This window comes from Rhinopithecus bieti, unplaced genomic scaffold (assembly GCF_001698545.2).
Source record: "Rhinopithecus bieti isolate Rb0 unplaced genomic scaffold, ASM169854v2 scaffold_13351, whole genome shotgun sequence".
Classification (NCBI taxonomy): Eukaryota; Metazoa; Chordata; class Mammalia; order Primates; family Cercopithecidae; genus Rhinopithecus; species Rhinopithecus bieti.
This window is the reverse complement of record NW_016807514.1, coordinates 492,015-502,406: the sequence shown is the minus strand read 5'-3', so window position 1 is coordinate 502,406 and position 10,392 is coordinate 492,015.

Here is a 10,392-nt window from a genome sequence, read left to right as displayed (position 1 = left end):
AATTCATTTCTGAGAAAAGATATCAATCTAGGTATAGTGCCATGGGAGCCTCGTCTTGTAAAAATAAATATGAAGTGCATATATATATATATATATGTGTGTGTGTGTGTGTACATATATATATATATATAAATGGAAATAAATGGTACTAAAAGGTTAATGTAATTATTTCTAGGATGTGAGATTAATCATGATTTTCTAATTCTTCTTTGAAATCTTCCTGTGTGCTCCATTTTTTGATCCATGAGTATATGCTCTTTCTCTTTCGCTGAGTATTGTCTCCAAGTTACCCATGTTGCACACCTTCTTCTGGATCATTCGTGAAAACCACATATACCATGCCACTGTGTGAACATACGACTAAATTATATATCTATTTGCATATTGGTGGACATGTAGATGACTTCCAGTCATCTAGTGTTACAATAATTCTGCTCTAACTTTGGGGCCCACAGGTGCAAGTGCATCCTTAGAGTTTACCTTGAGAGGTGGAATTGCTGCTTCCCACATGATTGCAAAACAGATCTTCAAAATGGGTGCTTCCTTATCAATACCTGGAACTGCAAGGCTGTTTCTCTTTTCTTTTTGGCCAATGTAATTGGCACAGAATGTTATCTCGGTAGTTTTTGAATGCAAATGAGGTTAAATATCTGCTATGTTCTGAGTGTTTACATCCTGCCAAAATGTATATGTTGAAATCCTAACCCCCAAGGTGATGGTATTAAGAAGTGGTGCCTTTCATGGGTGAGTGGATCATGAGCAAAGAGCCCTCAGATATGGGATTCATGCCCTTATAAAAGAGAACCCAGAAAGCTCCCTCACCCCTATGTGAGGATGCCATGGAAAGGTACAGTCTATGAACCAGAAAGCAGGCCATTACCAGACACCGAATCTGCCAGGACCTTGATCTTGGACTTCCCAGAACTGTGAGAAATATACTTTTGTTTTTTGCAAGCCACCCACACTATGGCATTTTGTTATGGTAGCCCAAATGGACTGAGACACTATCTTTACATGTGTGTTGGCTACTGGAGTTTGCTTTTATGAACTGCATATTTTCTTCTCTGTCCATTTATTTATTGAGGTATTTGCATACTCTGAATCTATTTCTTAGAAATCATTCGTTTTTTTAAAATGATGGTTTATTTGCAGAATATTAATTCAACTTCTCTATCTTTTTTTATTTGTTATGTATTTTTCTTTTCTTTTTTTTTTTCTTTTGAGATGGAGTCTCCTCTGTCACCCAGGCTGGAGTGCAGTGGCACCATCTCGGCTCACTGCAAGCTCTGCCTCCCGGGTTCACACCATTCTCCTGCCTCAGCCTCCCAAGTAGCTGGGACTACAGGTACCCACCGCCACGCCCAGCTAGTGTTTTTGTATTATTAGTAGAGACAGGGTTTCACCATGTTAGCTAGGATGGTCTCGATCTCCTGACCTCATGATCCGCCCGCCTCAGCCTCCCAAAGTGCTGGGATTACAGGTATGAGCCACCGCACCCAGCCTATTTGTTACATATTTTTCTAAAGCTAAAACTGCCACATTCCAACCTCAGCAGAGCTAAAGATTAAAATTTGAGCTGCATACCACTCCCACTCCCAACACGCACACATAGGAGGGCCTTCAGGGGAGCAGGGATTTTGGAGCCTCAATTTTACTACCCAAGTCACAAATATGTAAATGCTACAGAAAAAGAACAGGCCCAAAACTCAAGTCTTGCCTGGACATTAGGCAGATGTTCATCAGGAGGCATTGTATTTCTCATTTCTCGTAGGAACTCTGATTTGAATCAAATCACCGCAACTCTTGTGTTTTTCTGATGGAGGGAAGCGTATTCGTCATACAAAGAGCTTTCTCTCTTGACTGTTTCAAGACAACACCTGCCAAGCGGCTCCTTGGCTGAGGAGTCTGGGGAGCAGGTTTATTGGAGAAAAATGAATATTGCATCATCTTCATCTTGAAGTGACTGCCTTCCGGATGACTTTACAAAGAACCGTCTCTCAATACAGCCCCCAATTCTGTAATATCTTCTACCAGAAGCACAGTTTCCTGGTATTCTGTTTTCATTCTTGTCGGTGAAAGAAAACCCAGCCAGAACTTTGGTTTTATTTACTTTTCTTCCTCATTTACTTTTCTTCCTAAAATCACCTCCTCTAACTGTAGATGAAAATGGTGGTTGAACTGTAAAGTTATAATGCCACAGCTGAGACCACTTATCTTGGAGCTTGTTGGTGTGTATTTAGGATATCTGCACCATGGCGTACTTCTCATGTCAATAGGGCTCTAAATATAATGCATCTCTGTGTAATGTATTCAACCCTATGAACTGAGAGCCTTTCCTTGGCCAGGTCTTGTACGAGGCATTGAAGACTGAGCTGTCTTTGTAAAGAAAGAGATTGCTTGAGAGACAGGATTCTTGAGATTGAGTGACAGGGATGCCATGGGGGTACTGAATGCCCATGAAGACAGGCCATGAAAAGACCAGGAAGCAGGACATGCCAGGGAGAGGAAGTGAAAAGTGTGTTCAGGATGCTGAGCTTCAGGATCAGAGAGAAAGCTGGTGTCATGGAGGCAGTCAAGGATGAGGAAGAGAATGATAGGAGACACACAGGAAAGACGCATCTAGGGATGGGTCCTGCAGGTCCTTTGGCCATGGGAAGGTGTTTGGATTGATTTCAAAGTACAGTGAGACTGAGATGAACTGTTAAGACCACTGTGGCTGCTTTGTGAATGCACCGAAAAGGGGGCCAAAGAAAAGTCTGGAGACTGACATCATAGTACAGAAGAGGATGACGGTGGGTGCAGACCACTTCCCTGTTCCCAAGAGAATGTCTCCTTCCAGCAGGTATAACTAAGGGCAGGGGAGCCCCGTGAGAGGAGCACCCAAGATCCAGATGCTGCACCAGCTGCAGATGCTCCCCTTGTTTGGAAGATAAGAAATTATAAAGACCATTTTCCCAAAGAATCAGTAGCTTCCGTCTTAATGAAGGCTGAAATCTAAATGATGTTATTCTGGTAGAGGACTCTGTTTCTGTCAGTGGTTTTTAACTAATTACCATAAGTACTGTCCATTTAGAATTTCACCGTAATTCCAGTCCCTATTAGTGTGTAAGCAGTGCCTTATCTTTGCCGCAAGCTACTGTTTATTCATAGAATGAGACAGTACATCACAGACATTGTCATATCAAATAGATGTTTTTTTGTATTACATTGTATGCAGTTTGAATGAGCCAGAAGTGATTTGCCAAGTAGGAAGTGCATTAAGAAATGAATTTTGAATTTTAAAACACATCCACTTGCTGTTGCTTGAGTGGCGGGTGTCTTGGGTTCCAACTTCCTTTTATCTTTGGGTTTTGCCTTAAGAAAATGTGAGCTGGCTGGTGGGCTGAAACATTGAAGAGGGGCTTGTTTAGTGTCCTCAGGTCACCAGGGGATGTTGCTTTCCACTGCCTCTGTGCACAAGAGTGGGTGTCTTGCTGGCTGCAAAAACCGTGCTACCTCCATTTCTCTACCTTTCATCAACAAAGATGTCAGCTATCTGGCATGTCAATTTGGAGCCATAAGGAGATCAAGCTGGCACATTCTGCAAAGCTTAAATGCTTGGTTGCCATTAGGATTCGGAACAGTACTTTCAGGAGCCACCAAATGGAACCTCACATCTGCAGGGATCCGGGGAAAGATCACCTCTCTCCATTTGTGAGAGACACATATGGAAGCAGACAGATGTTCCTGATGAGATGGCCAGTTCAATTTGCAGTTCCTAAATCTGCAGAGACATCATGTCCTGTCATTAAACATTCATTTAGAACCATCTTCATAGGAAATAATGTAACAGAGCATTGTACCTAGATGATAAATGGTGCTTTTTCTGCATGAAATATTAAAGTGACAACCGCTAACTTTTCTCCATCTGACCATTCAAGTAAGTACTTGGCTGGTTAAAACAAGTACGTTTCCTCAAAGCTCATTCATGTGGCTGCTTGCCGCACGCCTACTGTGTGTTGGACAATGTGCTGGAGGTGAAATGGCATAGACAACATACGAGACAAAGGGTAGCCTTCCGAGAATCTTCCAGGAATATGTTCTGAATATTTAAGAATAACATAGAATGGGCCAGGTGCAGTGGCTCACGCCTGTAATCCCAGCACTTTGGGAGGCTGAGGTGGGTGGATTATTAGGTCAGGAGTTCGAGACCATCCTGGCCAACATGGTGAAACCCTGTCTCTACTAAAAATACAAAAATTAGCTGGGCATGGTGGCGGGTGCCTGTAATCCCAGCTACTCGGGAGGCTGAGGCAGGAGAATCGCTTGAACCCGGGAGGTGGAGGTTGCAGTGAGCTGAGATCACACCATTGAACTCTAGCCTGGGTGACAGGGTGAGATCTGGTCTCAAAAAAAAAAAAAAAAAAAAAAGAATAAAGGTCAAGATATGTCTCAGCAAATGAGTACATCGTCTTTGGTTGGATTCACTTTAAAATGAGTTACCATTTTTAAATTTCTCAAGCATTATTGGACGTTTCCCGGATGGTTGTTCAATGGCACATTTGAAAGCCTTTCTATATGGCCACTACACTTCATAAAACTTTCCTCTATTCAAAGACAGTATTTAATAAAAACCCCAGTTTTTGATGGTGCATGCGACTAATTATTACTCTTGGCTTGAAGGCTCAGGTGGAACCTGCTTTGAAATTCTGCAACTCAAAATCCTTTGCCAGTCATTTTGGAAGCCTGGACTATGTTTCAAAATGAATTCGTGGATTCTTCATGTAAGCTGCTCACAGATTTTTTTGCTAAATGGTAAAAATATAATAAAAAGAACACCCAGGAACTTGTTATAATACAGGCCGATATCAAGAGAGATTTTGGCTTGCTGAAAGATATCCGATGCTCAGTTAAGATATTGGAGAGGCGTATAGACTTTTCAATAGGAGGGAAGCTGATACTTCTTATCTAGCGAGCCTTATTGTAACTTTCAAGATCTGGCCATGCCCACTCTTCCCTTCGTGGCATGAGTATGCACTAATACTGGTTGAGTTTGAATGCGAGATAAAAGCACTATTATTGGACAAATTCTTTTTTTGACCTACTGTTGTGCCAAAAGGCTTCTGCCTTAGACAGACATAATATAGACGTGGCTGCAGAAGAAAGGAACTGCCTCAGATGATTGAGAAAGTGTTGATGTTAGGCGGTGCAGAACTTGCAATTTAAACAGGGCCAGCAGAAAGAAAAAGTGGAACTGCTGAAACTGCTGAGGATGGTCGAGAGAGTCTTGATGTTAGGGTCAGAACTTGCATTTAACAGGGCCAAACTCAACACTGGCCTGACGCTGTGTGTCAGAGTCCTGGCTGATCGTGAGAACTTCATGGAGAGCTTTTGAAACATACCACAACCGAGAATCCTCCACTATGCTATGCCCTGGTGACCTGAGGTCACTAAACAACCCCCTCTCCAGTGTGTCCTCTAGGGTTGACATAACAGATACCACAGACTGAGCAGCTTCAACAACAGGCATTTAGTTTCTCACAGTTCTGGAGGTAGAAGCCCAAGATCAAGGTGTCGGCAGGGTTGGTTTTGGGTGAACCTCTCACCTTGGCTTGCAGATGGCCACCACCTCCCTGTGCCTTTCCATGGCCTTTCTCTGTATGAGCACATCCCTGGTGTGTCTCCCTCTTCTTCTAAGGATACCAGTCCTATTGGATTAGGAACCCACCCATAAGACTTCATTTAATCTTAATAACCATCTTAGAGGTGTTATCTCCTCACATAGGTACATTGGGGGGTCAGGGGTTCAACTTATAAATTTGGAAAGGACACAATTTTTTTCCATAGCACCCTCTAGACAAATTAAATCAGAATCTGTGAGAGTAGAGGGCATCATTACTATTTTAATGACTTTAATTTAAATATTTAAATTCAGATATAGTTGACATACAACAAACTGTACACATTTAAGGTGTACAATTTGATGTGCTGTGGCACATGAATCTGCCAGTAAAACCACTTTTATAATTAAGGGAATAATTATCATGCTCCAAAATCTGATCACGACCATTTGTAATCCCTAGCTCCTGTACCCCTCATCTCCAGAAAACCAACAGATCTGCTTTCTGTTACTGTATTGGTTCGTGTTTTATAGCCTTTTACATAAATGAAATTTTACGGTATGTACTATTGTCATTTTTGGGGAAAGAAAGTGTCTGTTTTCTCTCAGCATCATTATTCTGAGTGTCACCCATGTTTTGTACATATCCATAGTTTATTTATTTTTGTTACTAAGTTGTATTTTATTGCATGGTAGCTTTCTTTTGATTAGTGTTAGTATGGTACATCTATTTCTATCCTTTAATTTTTAACCTATCCATGTCTTTATATTTAAAGTGGGTCTCTTGTATGCAGCATATTGTTTAGTCTTTTTTAAAATCTAATTTGATTGTCTTAGTTCAAGCTGCCATAACAAAGTACCATAGACAGGGGGGCTTATAGATCACCAAAATTTATTTCTCACAGATCTAGCAGGGAATCAGCATAGTAGCGTACCGGTGAGGCCCCTCTCCCATGTTGCAGCCTGCCATCTTTTCACTGTATCCTCATGAAGCAAAAAGAGAATGAGAGAGCTCTCTGGGGTCCCTTTAATAAGAGAATTAATCCTATTTATGAAGGCTCTATCCTCATGACCTAACTTACCTGTTAAAGATCCCAACTGCTAACACCATCACATTTAGGGTTAGGATTTCAACATATAAATTGAAGGAGGGGAGGGCACAAACATTTAGTCCTTAACACTGAAAATCGATGTCTTTTAATTTGAGTGTTTGAGCCATCTACTTTTAATACAATTATTGATATGCCCAGATTTGAGTCTATCATCTTGCTATTTGTTTTGTATTTGTGTTATCTGCTATTTGCTATTTATTCCCCTTTTCTTCTTTTTCTGCCTTATTTTGAATTACTCTATTTTCTCTCCTTTGTTGTCTTTTTAGCTTTAACTTTTTTTTTTTGGTGGTCACTTTTGGGGTTATAACATACATCTTCAACAGTATATCTTCAAGTGCTAGTATACCACTTCTTGGTATAAAATACAGGGTATACAAAACTCAAAATGGTATACTTCATTTCTCTCCTCCTGGTCTATTGTTATGCATTTTGTTTTCATATGTTATTAACTCCAAAATACACTGTTATTATTTATTTAATTAGTTTTCTTGAAAAGGAGTTTAAATAATAAAAAGTATATCTATATCTATATATAGATATACTTTTGTAGTTACCACTTCTTGCACTTTTCATCCTTCACGTAACTCTGTATTTCCATCTGGTATTAGTTTCCTTCTGCCAAAAGGGCTCCTTTTATTGTTTTTTGTTTTATTTTGGTTTTTAGTGTGAGTCTACTGGCGATGAATTCTTCAAGCTTCTTCCAATGTTAAAAAGTCTTTATTTTGCCTCCATTTTGTAAATATATTTTCATTGGCTACGTAATTCTCTGTTGAAAATATTTTCTTCAACTTTGAAAATGTTGCCCCACCACCTTCTTGCTTGCATTGTGTTGAATCCTGAACTTTGTTCCTCGGTACGTCTGTCTGTATTTCCTCTGCCTACATTTCCATGTTTTCTTTATCATTGTTTCTGGACAATGTGATTATGATAGGCCTTCATTTTGTCTCTTCAGTTAACAAATGTTTCTCGTGTTTCACATTTTTATTATTTTGTTGAGTTTTATGAATCTGTGGATTTAGAATTTTTGTTAAGTGTGAAAACACTTTGGCCATCTTTTCTTCAAATAGTTTTCTTTTCTGTCCTTCCCTCTTTCTCCTGTTTTTCAGAACTTCCAGTTATACGTATATGAGGCCACTTGACATTATGTTACAGCTCACTGATGTTCTTTTATTTTTTTCCAGTGCATTTAATTTGAGTCATTTTTATTACTGACTTTAAGTTCACTCATTTTTCCTTCTACGGTGTCTAATTGGCCATTGATCCCAGCCAGTGAATTTTTTTTATCTTAGACATTGTAGTTTTCATTTCTAGAGATTTGATATGAGTCTTTTTTCCTCATGTGTAGTGTTTTCTGCTCTTTTCATGCCTGGTAATTCGTGATTGGACTTCAGACAATATAAGTTTTATTCTTGGGTCATGGATATTTAGTCAGAAGAAGTTTAAACCTTTCCAGTCTTGCTTTTAAGGCTCGTTAGGCCAGAGGACAGCAGCTTTTACTCTAGAGCTACTTTGCTTTTGTTTGTTTGTTTGTTTCCATTACTGCAGAAAGATCCTTCTGCAGGACTTTCTCAATTCCTTTTTGAATTTTGAGGTTTTCCAGTCTGTCTGGTGGAAAGAGGCATTATTCCAAGCCCTATGCGACTGCCGGATACTCTCATTATTCCTTAAATGTTCCCTAAATGTTGGACAGTTGATGGTTTTGGTTTTGTTTTGTTTTGTTCTGTTTTCTGGGAGCTCACTTCCAATGTGAAAGGAGACTTTGCTTAGAAAGCTGCTTTCCCTGGGGTTCTCAGCCTCCATTCCATGAGCTCCAGTCTTTTGGTTTCCATGAAGCTTGATTGGGCTCTTTTAGATCTTGGTTTCTAAAGCTTTGAGTTATCACTTGAGTCAAATGAAACCAAAGAGGTAGACTGTCCATTATAAGATTTTTTAAAAGATTTTTTTCCTATTTAGATGATACAAAAAACAAACTCCCTGAAAGACATGGAAATTTTTAGGGAAAGATACACATATGCTGTCTATCACAGAGGAAGCCAGGGCTGCTATTGTGTCCTCCATAGACCCTAGAGGTCAGCAATTTTGGAGTTCCACATACTAAATTCCCCAGTATCCAAAGCAGAGTTGATCCCTGACTTAGAGGAACATGAAAAGTAATATTCAATTACATGGTGTCTGAGCAATGCCTCACAGCGCCTGATACATCTCAAATCCCCCTGGATACCTTCTTCTGTAGACAGAAGCACCTTTATATTAGAATAAACTTTAACTACACACTGTTCTGCTCTCTCAAGATGCTCAAGACAATTACATTTGGTTAATGGAAATATAGAAGCCCTTATCGTTTTGACAATAGAACATTCACTTCTTTGAGCCTTATTACCAGGATAATTTGTTGCTGCCTTCCTAAAGGATATATTTATTAATTTCTTTATTCCACAAAAATATGTCAAGCACGTGTAGTGAGCTAGGTACTTTTCTGGGGCAGGGTCAAAATAAAAACACAGTCCTTGTTTTCCAAACAATCTCTGTTGCTCAGTGGAGCACCCTCTGTTAGAAAAGGCTTAAGGGAAACCTTGGCTGCAGGATGAAGGAAGACATTGGGTCATTTACTGATTAAACAAATGCCTAGTACTCGAGTATCTGCTTCATGGCAGGCACTGACCTCAGTCATGTGCAAGACATGGTCTCATTCTCCCATGGATGGTCTCAGTCTCCCATGAAAATGGATGGCTTGGCCGGGCACGGTGGCTCATGCCTGTTAATGCCAGCACCTTGGGAGGCCGAGGTGGGCTGATCACGAGGTCAGGAGTTAGAGACCAGCCTGGCCAAAATGTTGAAACCCCATCTCTACTAAAAATACAAAAATTAGCCAGGTATGGTGGCGGGTGCCTGTAATCCCAACTACTCAGGAGGCTGAGGCAGGAGAATCGCTTGAATCCGGGAGGCGGAGGTTGCAGTGAGCTGACATTGCACCACTGCACTTCAGCCTAGGCAACAGAGTGAGACTCCATCTCAAAGAAAAAAAAAGTAAAAGAAAGTGGATGGCTTTCAGCCCCTTCTTCCTGATCTTCATGCCCATGATTCTGGGGTATTTCATCATCCTCCCAATAGTTAGCAACTCTTTCAGTTCTTAAACTTGCTGTCCTCACAACACACCAGATGGAGCTAATTTGACAAGGATTTATCACGGAAATGGGTGCACAGACACTGCCCTGACAGGTTGTACCATATGAGGACGGCAACTACAAAATGAAAATGGCAGAACTGAAGTCTAATTCAGCTTTGTGTGAAATATTCCAATTTACCCCATTTACAATCTCTCATACAAGAGGCTGGACCAGAATATTAAAAACCTATCAACCTTGAAATAGTTGCTCCTAATCAAGTCAGGTAATGAATGACGAGAAAATAAAATACTGGGATCGTTGGCTGTTTGTCACAAACAGTGAATTACTGAGCAAGAATGAGCCATGTACTAGCCACTAATTGTTAATCTGGCCTCTCTGATTGTTTTCATTTTAGGAAATCATGATGGCTAATTTGACTGATGGATTTTCACAGACTTAATTGACGTCAGAGTTCTCTTTGCTTGGTTTTTAGCCACGTATCCATTCTTTAGTGTATTCACAAGGGAGGCAGAAGTAATATACAAACACTGTGTCCTTAAGGAGCTTAGAACCA